Consider the following 13,195-nt stretch of genomic DNA (forward strand, 5'->3'; position numbering starts at 1 on the left):
CTACCATTAGGCTAAAAGTACTGCACCTGAATAAATCCATCAACTTGGTGGGTTTTCTACAATAGCAAGTGAAATTACAAAAATCGTATCCTGTTCACAACATTTAAGTTCAGGAACTTAAATAAAAATTTCCACCATTTACTATCAAGTTGTGGAAATTAAAATTTAAGGACACAGACACTCAATGGTCATCCATGGCCCTCAATGGGTCTCATAGCCCTACAGCAAAGGCAATTCTCGACTGAATCATGGTAAACGCAATCAAGACAAAGATAAATGTCTAATTATTATTCCGAATGAGAACTTCGATTCATTGAAATAAATATCAATGGGCCTGCTCTGTCTTGAGCGATTTTGTCAGTCAACTGTGAGATCAACATAGTCGAAATAGTTAATAATCATATCTACGATGCCCATCTGTTAAGTCTCATTTAAAATAGCAATTTCATCCAAATAACTGGCGCATAAACTTTAAGTTGGAATAATGTGATGATATAAGCCGACCAGCTTCCATCACAAGTCATGTCCACAGCATCAACTATTTCATGCTCTTTGCTTTGCAGAGCGAGGGTGTCAAAATCCAGTGATTTTGCCCAGCAAGAGGACGAATGTTACTGATGCATGTTTTATTTCAATTTCCAAAACACTTGAACTTTCTTCTGTGAGGGAGCGCAGTCTCCTGTGTGTCATTATCACCGACACTTTGTTTTAATAGTGGAGTAAAGATGTCTGATTAGTGCACTGCACAGAGTCCACTACGCCATTTCACAAGTAAACTCTGATTGTAAAGGTCACTGGGCAGTGATAGAGGAAGTTTGCAACAGCTATTTTGTTTACCTTTAAATTGTCTGTAGCATAATATGCCTTTTTAACCAACCTATTTGAAAAGTGCTTCAGATACACATTCGGTAAACTTTGCTTCTCAAAATTATTTCTGAGGGAGTGGGTGGAAGGAAATAAGAAATAAAATAAAAAAACAAGACAGACACCTCTCTTAAATCCTCAAAGGCAGGTTCTGTTAAGTTCACTTATTTGGTGCAATGCAGTCTGGTATTTTCTTTTACTATTGTAGTTATTTTTTTGCAGGGATTATTTGGGATTTCAGGGTTGTCATAGATAAGGCTGGTTAACACCATAATAAAAACAAAGGAGTAGATTATTTTTGCACACTGAAAACTAAACTCCAAGTGGCCACAATCTAAATTATTTAGGGCATGAAAAATACCTCACCCCTTCCACATACCCCACTGCTCCAATCTACCAAATAAATATATCACAGTCAGGAATAATGTGATTGGTTAGTGAGGGCTACATGTCAAAATGAGTACTGCATTGCTAGAAGTATGGGTCCCAAGCAAAATGTGTAGGGGGCATGCTCAAATCAGCAATCCGATCCATGTATCTGAAAGCCTGCCTATTTCAAACCACAGATACTGCTAGTGGGGGGTGGTAAAATCAATATCTTCACCATGTCAAAATGTCATCTCTCAATTGAAGAATTAAAGTTCAAAACTACCCACAAAGCTCCTGCAGCTCAACTGCAACCTCGATCGCACAATATGATCAACTTTGAACTGTTTATAAGAATTCAGATATGATCACATTGTGCATTGATTTGGATTTCTGGGAAGTACATTACAGGTCTGATCTTCACAATCAAGTTGCAAATAGTCGGACGAGATTAAACTATGCCAGCCTTTAGATTCAGCTTCTGATACAGTAGAAAATACAAAACACACACCTCTGCCTCCCTTCCCCTGCACCCCACTGATCAGTCACAAATTTCAAGCGAGACCGAGTGAGCATATTTGATACTGTACAGACTTCAAGGACCTTTGGTTAACCTATGCACAACCAGTAGGGGTGGAAAAAACAGTCACCATGAATATCAGACCAGCTCATGAATTTTCAAACCAAAGTTAAACTAAAACATTTCCAAAAATATTTTACAGTGTGGATGATAGCCTTAAAAGCGACACACAAGATTCACTGGCATCAAGGAGCCAGCTCCATAATTCAATAATATTGCACATTTCTACATCTTGACCACAGAGGAATCAAATCCAGTGGCTTCTCACTCAAATTAAACTGAGCACACAGTAAAGCAGGTTAAAATATTTATTAAGGGGACATAATCTGTAATAAGGAGAAGAAAGACTTACTTTATCGCACATGGATGGCTCAAGTAATGGTGTTTTTCTGTTCCTCCTCCTTTCTGCCTTTGTCTCTTGTACAGTCAAAATATTTGAGCCAGTTCCCAAAAACGTGCACCAATGCCCACCATCTGCACAAATGAAGTACTAGCCCTGCTCTGTGTGTCTGTGTCTGTGTCTGAACTTACTAATCAAAAGGCGGTTCAGTCCCCCTCCTCTTCTTGCATACCCAACGCTGAAGTATTTGGTGTACGCCTGAGACCACTGAAAACGAAGGATTTGTTGGACCATACATTACATGAAAATACTCTTCCCACCCCACCATGGACCTAACCATCAGTAAACAAGAAAGGCAGTGCGTCAGTGGGCAACAAAGTAATTAACTTTTCAAAGTAAATTATTGGTTGTCCCAATTCACTTTCACATGAGAAGAAAATATACAGGGGTTTACCTACTAAAGACCCTGGTGTGGCGGTGGTGCTGCAAATATGTTTCTATACACTTGTTAAAATCCCCTTAAAAGCTAGAGTCTAACCATGTTAAAATGAAATATAATAGAAAACTCAAATGTACGAATTCGACAAGAGAAGGCAGAAAGTAAAAAAAGAATCGAACATTTTGGGCATGTTCCACATTGAAAACAATTACCTCGTTTTAACATTGGGAGATTACAGATTTAACAAAACAAAAAAAACTCAGTACAATAAAAGAGACCTTTAGAAGTTGTACTGTTATCCGAATTCTTACAAAGCTATTTTTGCATTAGGAATAGCAGGCATGTATCTACAAAGCAGGAATGTACATGGAGGTTTGAACACCATGAAACATCTAGTATAGGTTAACCCATGTCAGGCTGAACTGATTTTGTGGCTTATATAGATCTTTAAAAAACGATAAGCATTGTACATTGGCAGCTGAGATGGAGATAAAACCTAGATAAGTTATTATACGTAGCTTAATGCTATGGAACCCTTACTGCTGTGGACGAAACATTAACATTCATTAGAAACATGAGCATAACTCTTTGTTTGCTTTGAGTAGATCCAGCACTAATGGTTCAAAACACCATTCTTCCCAGAAAGTGGTCCCCAAAGACGTCACAGGATATGGATAGCACTTTCAAGGAAAAGGCAGTTTAATATAGGATGGACAGAAAAGATGCTAAATTAGAAAGCAATATGGGTTTCAAACTGAACACCGGTACTTACAAGCTAGTGACAGAACAGCTTTATGAAATCCTTTTTAAGCTTGTAAATAGTTTTCCACTGGACAATCGCACCTGTAGCTATCAGACATTCTGAACTCTGAAAGGCAAGTAAGTGCTCTCCAGGGCTGAAGCGCATTAGGCAACTCCTTCGGTAGACTGATGTCCATCTTCAAGATTTACAGAAGACACTTCGGGTTGTGAATGGGGTGAAATTGATGCTTTTGTCGTCAAAGATGTAGCTTTTCAAGTACTCAACAGTTATAGAACTCAAAGACTAGCACATCAGACATTTTACCTGGAAAATGTTGATGCCCTGCAAGAAACGCACGGTCACACATCTGGCACAGGAAAAGGTACCCGGACTGAGTAGCACTCTTTTAAATGATAGTCCTGCCACCATTTCTTTATACGCTCAAACACAGGCTACTAGATAACCTTATTGTGATTGTTGAGGTGAAAAGACAGTCCGCCTAGTTCAGGATTTGGTCATTCCAGGATAGTGTTATCAACACTGCAACGAAGTACAATCTAGGGAGAATAGTGCTATGCAACATCAGGCTGAATGAAGAGACTGCTCAATTAATGATTGGGAGCGACTGGGCTTTCACCCGCTTAGACAAGGCAGCTATGAGCCCATGAGTGCCAATGGATACGAACATACAATCTATGGTGTCAGATTGACACATGGACTAGTCATGGCAACTGACTCCACAGCTAAGATATGGGTGGTAATCAACAAAGTAGTGGGTTGGAAGGGGAAACTGACTCACCACACCTGGTTTTAAATGTCCTGAAAAGAATTAAGGGGTGGGTTGTTACAGTTCTCTTCAAGTTAAGAGATGCAAGGGACACCAGAGACAAATATATTGTGCAACTTAAACTGATTCCTCACTCAACAGGTAGATTCCACAAGACCGAAAAAGTAAACTATAACCTTTTCAGAGAAAAGGAAAAACTGGCAGGGGGCACTTTTTCTTCTCCTGAGTTTTGCTCTACCAGGTGGGAGAAATCTGGAGTGACAAGCCGGTCAGAAAGTCTCATCTGCAGGTGATGCATACAGAACCCCATGGCTTGCACTGAAATCAATGGCATACACAAACTAGTTAGTTTTTTGTACTATGATTATTATACACCACCGATCCTCTACAAATTATTTGCATTACAAAGAATGCAAATATTACGAATTCAGCAAATATATCTATCTATATGGGTGAAGGTTAGAGAAGCTCCAACGATATTTCTTCAAACATCCCTATTCTATAACTAAACCTGCCTAAACTATAATCAGCTGTTTAACAGCGTGATTGTGTTAATTTATCATAACATGCCATATCATACACACATTTATAAGCAGTGCCAGTCAAATAAGTCAACCTGTTTTCTAGGCCCTCCACTTGCATCGAACACTTCAAATGCACAGTGACCTTACCAGCATACAATCAGGCCTGTACTGTAGCTAACATTTAAAGTACATGCAGAAGCCTTGCTGCGATCATCAGTATACCCACACTGTCAAATGAGTGACACTACAGGACATGTTGCCAGCAGAAAGTAAACGGCTGGTGCAAGGATTATGAGAAGTAGTGGATCATAAACATAAAGCAAACTGGAGCAAGATCTGAAGAGGAAGACGTCATGCTGGGTACAGGACACGAGGCCCCTAATAGACAGATGTTGATAAGATGCAAGGATGCACCAGAGAAAGCATTCAATTACTGTGAGGTTTGTCTAATACAGTTGAAAATACTGCACATATTTTATTAAGCAAGTAACTCAACAGGTTTGGGTGATAAATAATGAAGTATTTTCGATGGGATGAGTCTTAAGCAGAATCTTTACCCATGTGACTGTCAACCTATTCGGTGTTATCGGACTCAACTATTGCTGAAGTTTGCTGAGGCGTTGGGATCGACATTGGACCGGGATGCATATCCTATTACTAGGAGCACTGGGAACACAACAAATTAAAAGGTATCAGAAATGATTTGCCAACAAGGGATAAACAGTAGCACAGAGTGACAGTAATTATGGGGCAGTTCCAATCCACCGACCACTAGCTGTGGCGAAGGTGCTGTATGAAGCATGGTTTGTCCACAAAAAATAATAATAAAAATGGAAAATATCCAGGGTGCATGGTAAGCTAATCATGGATTCGAGGAAGATATTTAAGGGACTATTAAGTAACATTTGGAGAGGAGCACACAAGAGTTTCTAATGTTTTATTAGTTATATAACTACGAGGGTTAAGATCTATAGTTTACGGTAGACAATTCCTTTCATTAAATGACACTATGTTCACACCTCTGGATTATTCGCATTAAACTGATTCACTAAGGAATATCACTGACCGAATTGAGTGTCAGATGACTAACACAATCACCTTCAAGTTTATGTCTTATGCATTTGTTTGCATTATTATTTTAGACATTTCAAGTAAAAAATGAAATGTCTCTAAAATAATGAAAAAAATAAATAAGAACGCAGGACACTGGCACACCCAATTAGTTATTTACCAGTGTGATTCTTGATATATATACTCAAGCGCTGGAGGGTGGGGGTCAGGGAACAAGCACCAGTCTATGAAACTTGAGAAGCTTTCTGGAACAGATAAACCATTGTCAGGGAGAATAAGAGGGCCTGCATGGGCACCTAGAACATGTAGGACAAACGGTGACTAAGAAGAATGCAGAATACCAGCTCAATTTATATTCTTACTATTGGGTCTGAATTCAGTGAAGGCGTACCAATGGGAAGCTTGTCTGCCTTTGGGGAGGTATTTGGGTGCTCAGCTATGCTACCAATTGATGGAGCGGAGGAGAAGGAAAACATCTTGAAGAGTGCTAAGACTCCTATGCAGTTGCCAGACCCACGTCAGCTGGTACAACGTACTCACGATATCCCCACCATATCTTTCTAGAATTCCCACCTTACACGCCAGTCACACACACAACTCTATAGTCTACAGGGTTTCTGAAATTATTTTTGATGCAATTATTAGCTTGGTAGCTGAAGCTGCATTAGGTAGCTAAACGAGATACTAATTTTCATGAATAAAGCCCACTGTGGTATTGTAGTCTCTAACAAACTCAAATCTCTATTACAGAAATGCTTACCCTCAACAGTTACAGAATACCGCCGCTTGTCAGGTGCTTAAGATCAGCTAACTGAACAGTATTACTCATGCTCTCTGCTCTGCGCTGGCATCCAGTTCCTAAACTCATTGCATTTAACTCTTTGTTTGGATACACAAATTCATTAGTCTATGAGTGCTAGATGTGTCAGCTGGAGAGGCGAATTAAGAGTTTCAGTTTTAGGCCCAATTTATAGGATTAATTACCTCCCAGTACTAGATGTAACACTGTTTTTGAGCCTCATGAAAACTGTTACACTTTAATGTTCGCCGACTAATTTTTTTGCCCCGTGCCTCAATATTAAACTATTCACCGTCTGCTTCTCTTATTTCAGTGCTCTAGCACCTCCTACAGGCAACTGAATTCGTGGTGCATTTCCCTAGAACAAACAAAATTAATAAATAAATAAATATGAATGGTGTGAAATGTATGGGCAATAAAGTATGTAAAAAAGAACAATTTCAATAGGTCACAACAGCGGGCTTTAAGAGGCAATTGAGGTAAAGTAGAGTATATGCCGACTTTATGTCCCTAGAGTTCTTCTGCAGCTGCTTTCTATGAAGTGGCGCAAATTTGGGCAAAGGGGATGAGCCTGGGTTATATGGTTTGGGCAGCCAGCCGTTGCTTGGCTGCTCTTGGGGAGGGGAGTTGGGGTTTGCTTGTTTTGAGTATTTCTGCCCATGGTCACTTTTGGGGACACATTATATTTCTGGAATACATCGTGGGGTGGTATGGAGGAGCATGGATTACGTCACTCGATGTACACATTGGTCGATTTGGCTGCCACACATTTCACTCTTAAAATATTATCCTGGGACAACCTGGCCTGGGTTCTATGGCCGAAAGCCATAAAATTCTCTCTTTTATGAAACGCAGGGCGGGAGTTCAAATTGCCTTGCAGCAGGAATCACACCTCACCCAAGTGGAAGTTGAACGTCTTCACAGACGTTGGCAGTTACATGCAACTACATACTCCGCTTTTGCAAGACGGGTAGCAATCTGGGTGCGAGCAGGGGTACCCTTTGAGGCCTCCTCGGGGGATGTTGACAGGAAAGGTTGCTATGTACTGGTGGAGGGATACCTACACGGTAAACCCTTAGTACTAGGAAGTATATATGCCCCTAACCATGACCAGATCCCTTTTCTACACACGGTCTGCCAGTTTGGCACAATTCCTGATGTCCTTTTCCTCATAGAAGAAGACTTTAATGGGGTCCTAGACCCCCTCCTGGACTCCTCAACCCCACCGTTACGAGGCACGGCGACATCTAGGGAGGAGACTGGTATGGCGACCTGGATAACCCAATGGAGCATGATGACCATATGGCGCCTCCATAAGCCCCTTGGTAGAGACTATTCATACTATTCCCACCTCTACCATGTGCACACCAGAATAGACGGCATCCTATGCTCTGCCTCCCTCAGTGGTATGGTTACACATCCAGAATAACTTGGCCAGACTATATCTGATCATAGCTCCCAATTAATCTTCTTACAGACCACAAAGGCTCGCCTGCCTATTCTGACTCGGCGCTTGCACGTCAATATACTTGAAGATGACGTCTTCCGGAAGGCATTGACCGAGTATTTATTATTGAACTCGGGGACAGCATCCAGTCGGGAAACCGGGTGGGAAGACCTAAAAGTTGTACTGCGAGGGCACTGCTTATGGCAAACTTTGGGAATTAGGCAGGACTGAGTAAAGCGACATTACACGCTTACAGGCTAGTCTCCACCAGAGTGACAATGAACTCTATGGCACTTCAGGGGCAAAGACTAGACTGCTAGAGACTCAGGAGCTATACAATTCTGCGCTGGAGCGACTTTGCTGTCACGACTACAAAAAAAAAAAAACACACCACCAGAGCCCTGGAGGAAGAGGGGAGGGTGGGGATGCTGCTGGCTTGGTTGGTCGGGGGACACCAATTAACTGACAGACCACCATGGAGGATGATATACTTTACTCATCCACTCAAATACCGAATTTATGACCTACTACAGGTCCCAATACTGTCCCCTGCAGGTGGATATGTCAGATAAGATGGGGGTCTTTCTGGCTGCTCTCCCCCGGGATTTTCTTTTTGAGACTGTCAGAGATGCATTGGGGCCCAGCTGACGATGGAGGAGGTTAAGGCTGCCATAAAAACTCTGGCATCAGGTAGGACTCCAGGTGCTGACTGTTTACCGCCAGAGTTTTATAAATTGTGTATCAGAGCCTTGACACCGAAGTTAACAGAGATGTATGCCGAGGCCTACGCGAGGATGATCTTACCGGGAAGCCATGGTGGTTCCATTTCATAAGTTGACGCGGGCAGATGTGAAGGTTACAGATTTTCAGCCACAGTCCATGTTAAAATCGGACATTAAGATACTCAGCAAGGCCCTAGCCACTAGACTATTGCATCATGTATATTCTGATACATGGTGACCAAAATGTGTTTATACCTACCAGAGGAACCTCTCATAACTTCCTCAGGCTCTTCTCCTTGCTCTACGACGACACTCATCCCCCAGACCCAACAGCAATGATAGTGCTGGTGGATCTTGAAAAAGCCTTCAACACCGAGAGATGGGATTTCCTGGTGGTCACAATGTCACAAAGTCACAAATGGGACTGGGGAACACTTGGGGCGACTGGGTCAAGTTGCTTTATATGCACCTCACAGCGAAGGTTAAGACAGGTCAGACGATCTCAAGCAGCTACGACATTCACAGAGGTACCCAAGCAGAGGTGTCCGCTGTCCCGCTGCTGTTTGCTATGGCCACTGAGCCTCTGGCGACACAGCTTAGAAAAGTGAGCCAAAAATGGGGAATACACAGGAATGGGCAGTTCCACATAGTCTCCTTATACGTGGTTGACCTTAAATATCTTAGGGATGGGCATCGACCCTGCCTGCATGTGGTTAGTTTGCTGGACGACTTTGGGACCTGTTCTGGACTCCATCTGAACCGCAGGAAGACATACGTTTTTCTGACAGTCTTCGGCATGCCTTGCCCTGACGATGTTACTTGGGCACTTCACTCCTTTTGCTATCCAGATCTACCATGACCAGGGTGACCTATGGGAGGGTAATTTGGGGAAAGAACTTTGAGCGATACAGTCTACTGTCATCTTTTGCGTTTCCCTCACTTGCCCACCATGGTGTGCATCTCCCTCACTAAGATGGTGAAGCTCCCTAGGCTACTCTATTATTTTGCTAATTTACTCATTGCGCTCCCAACCTCTGGGTTTCGCTCGTTGGATGTATTCCTCAGAGAGCTGCTGTGGGATAGCAGTCTTCAGCAGGTGGCCTTGGCCACTCTCCACCTGCCCCCTAACGCAAAAGGGGGGTGGGGGTGCTTGGAGTACCTGTTTTGGAGCTCTATTTTCTTAATGGCCTACATGATGGTTCGGCAGGGCAGATGTACGGGAGATAGCTCCCGACAAGAGCTATCTAAGCTGGGTCAGACTCCTAGTTAAGATACTTAAATCGAGCCTTTGGGGCCTCAAGCCAGGTATATTACTAACAGTGGCCCTCGCCAGTTGACGAAAAACACTTAGGAAAACCAAGACTAAGGTCCCTTATGCGCCGGCAACTCCCCTAGTGGAAATTCCTCATGGCGACTCATACTTTACAATGAGACAGCTTTGTCACTGGACGGACGTAGGAATACAAACGCCGGGTGAGAAGCAGTGTCAGGAAACTATTACTAATAGCATACATACTTGGTAACCACAGTAAAGTCCGTGCAGGGATCTAAGCTATGACATGTACACACCCAAGACATTTACCTCTGTGTAACTGTGTAAGAATCCATTTTGAATTGATCCTTTTCCTTTAACACGTGTAAGTTTGAGCTCTTTCCTCTCTGAACGCACGGTCTATCACATATGTTATCTTATGAATATTTGTTTAAGTAAAATAAGCCTGGCTCCACACCACAGGCTTGCAGCTGGTTTCTTTCCCTAACTGGGGCACGTTACTCATTATAATCATGTGGTCAAAATAACTAACCGACCTCGGCTGTTGTATTTTGGGGAGGGAAAGGCGGATATCTATACAGGGAGTGCAGAATTATTAGGCAAGTTGTATTTTTGAGGATTAATTTTATTATTGAACAACAACCATGTTCTCAATGAACCCAAAAAACTCATTAATATCAAAGCTGAATATTTTTGGAAGTAGTTTTTAGTTTGTTTTTAGTTTTAGCTATGTTAGGGGGATATCTGTGTGTGCAGGTGACTATTACTGTGCATAATTATTAAGCAACTCAACAAAAAAAAAATATATACCCATTTCAATTATTTATTATTACCAGTGAAACCAATATAACATCTCAACATTCACAAATATACATTTCTGACATTCAAAAACAAAAAAAAAAAAAATCAGTGACCAATATAGCCACCTTTCTTTGCAAGGACACTCAAAAGCCTGCCATCCATGGATTCTGTCAGTGTTTTGATCTGTTCACCATCAACATTGCGTGCAGCAGCAACCACAGCCTCCCAGACACTGTTCAGAGAGGTGTACTGTTTTCCCTCCTTGTAAATCTCACATTTGATGATGGACCACAGGTTCTCAATGGGGTTCAGATCAGGTGAACAAGGAGGCCATGTCATTAGATTTCCTTCTTTTATACCCTTTCTTGCCAGCCACGCTGTGGAGTACTTGGACGCGTGTGATGGAGCATTGTCCTGCATGAAAATCATGTTTTTCTTGAAGGATGCAGACTTCTTCCTGTACCACTGCTTGAAGAAGGTGTCTTCCAGGAACTGGCAGTAGGACTGGGAGTTGAGCTTGACTCCATCCTCAACCCAAAAAGGCCCCACAAGCTCATCTTTGATGATACCAGCCCAAACCAGTACTCCACCTCCACCTTGCTGGCGTCTGAGTCGGACTGGAGCTCTCTGCCCTTTACCAATCCAGCCACTGGCCCATCCATCTGGCCCATCAAGACTCACTCTCATTTCATCAGTCCATAAAACCTTAGAAAAATCAGTCTTGAGATATTTCTTGGCCCAGTCTTGACGTTTCAGCTTGTGTGTCTTGTTCAGTGGTGGTCGTCTTTCAGCCTTTCTTACCTTGGCCATGTCTCTGAGTATTGCACACCTTGTGCTTTTGGGCACTCCAGTGATGTTGCAGCTCTGAAATATGGCCAAACTGGTGGCAAGTGGCATCGTGGCAGCTGCACGCTTGACTTTTCTCAGTTCATGGGCAGTTATTTTGCGCCTTGGTTTTTCCACACGCTTCTTGCGACCCTGTTGACTATTTTGAATGAAACGCTTGATTGTTCGATGATCACGCTTCAGAAGCTTTGCAATTTTAAGAGTGCTGCATCCCTCTGCAAGATATCTCACTATTTTTGACTTTTCTGAGCCTGTCAAGTCCTTCTTTTGACCCATTTTGCCAAAGGAAAGGAAGTTGCCTAATAATTATGCACACCTGATATAGGGTGTTGATGTCATTAGACCACACCCCTTCTCATTACAGAGATGCACATCACCTAATATGCTTAATTGGTAGTAGGCTTTCGAGCCTATACAGCTTGGAGTAAGACAACATGCATAAAGAGGATGATGTGGTCAAAATACTCATTTGCCTAATAATTCTGCACTCCCTGTACCTTTGAACCACGCAATCCTTTGAAGGGTCTCAAGAATGTGGGGAGTCAGGCAGCTGCAGAAGGGAGTCGAGGACAAAGCTGGGAATGGAACCAGTGTGTGGAAAACTGATTACCTCCTTAAAATATCTGTATGACGTATATCATTATTTACATACTTTATGTATCCTTTGATGTAGGAGTATAAATATCACTGTTAAACGCTTCATGCTAGCACACTTTACTTCGGGCCAGGGATGCCAGTGGTAAACCTGTCCTCCTTTGCTGCAGCAAAAATAAACAGACCTTTGGTCATTGATTTTTCACTCCGGCTCCCCGTGTCAAAACTCCTTTGTAAATGCATTTGTAAGTATCTACAAATACGTGCATTTGACAATTTGGCACCCGAACAGGGACCTTCCAGTGGATGTCTTCAGTAGTGCTGTCACGAGACGTGCTGCCAGTGGGGGGACGCCGTTCCGGAGGTGTAGATTCCAGGGGCCCCTGCAGAAAGACTTAGTTTCAAAAAGCAGCTGCATCTTATCCACCGGACAGGCCTCTCCCCGCTTTTTCACGATGTCCCAGCGAAGTCCCTGAACATCGGTTTTTATCTTGACTGATTAGTCTGACACGGGCTGCCGGAGAGAAATCCAGGAAAAAGCAGATAGTCAGGTAAGACTGTTCCTCGCTGGCTATTTGTCTGCTTTAACTTGCATTTGAGAGAATAATTGTTTTTGGATAACTTCTCACTTTTGGGAATGATTAGTACTTGGTAAATTTGCATTTGTACAAGGTACCATTTGACAATTTGTGTTACATGTGTTTTGTTAATCTTGAATAGTTTGCCCAGGCCTGGAGCAATTTGTAAGTTGGTAAACATTTGAAAAAGGGTTTCTAAGGTGCATGTTACATTTTGAAATTTTAAAAGGTTAGATATGGGAAATAAAAAATGTTGGCAAGGGCTATGTCTTTGTTTTCGCCGAAATCATGTTCCACGTTTAGATAAAAAACAACCGATCCCAAAGGAGGGAACACCAGGGTGGGACATGTTAAAGGATTATGGTTTAGAGAATAATTTGTATAACAGTATATGGCGCAGATATACTAGACATTGTCCTGAC

The 13,195-nt window shown here is 42.3% G+C and overlaps 1 protein-coding gene across 2 annotated transcripts in view; it reads right to left on the minus strand.

The window, feature by feature from the left end:
• ATL2 (atlastin GTPase 2) overlaps window positions 1-13,195 on the minus strand; it is a 541,948-nt gene that overhangs the window by 482,068 nt on the left and 46,685 nt on the right. The gene's annotated exons all lie outside the window — the stretch shown is intronic.

This window comes from Pleurodeles waltl, chromosome 5 (genome assembly GCF_031143425.1).
Source record: "Pleurodeles waltl isolate 20211129_DDA chromosome 5, aPleWal1.hap1.20221129, whole genome shotgun sequence".
NCBI lineage: Eukaryota > Metazoa > Chordata > Amphibia > Caudata > Salamandridae > Pleurodeles > Pleurodeles waltl.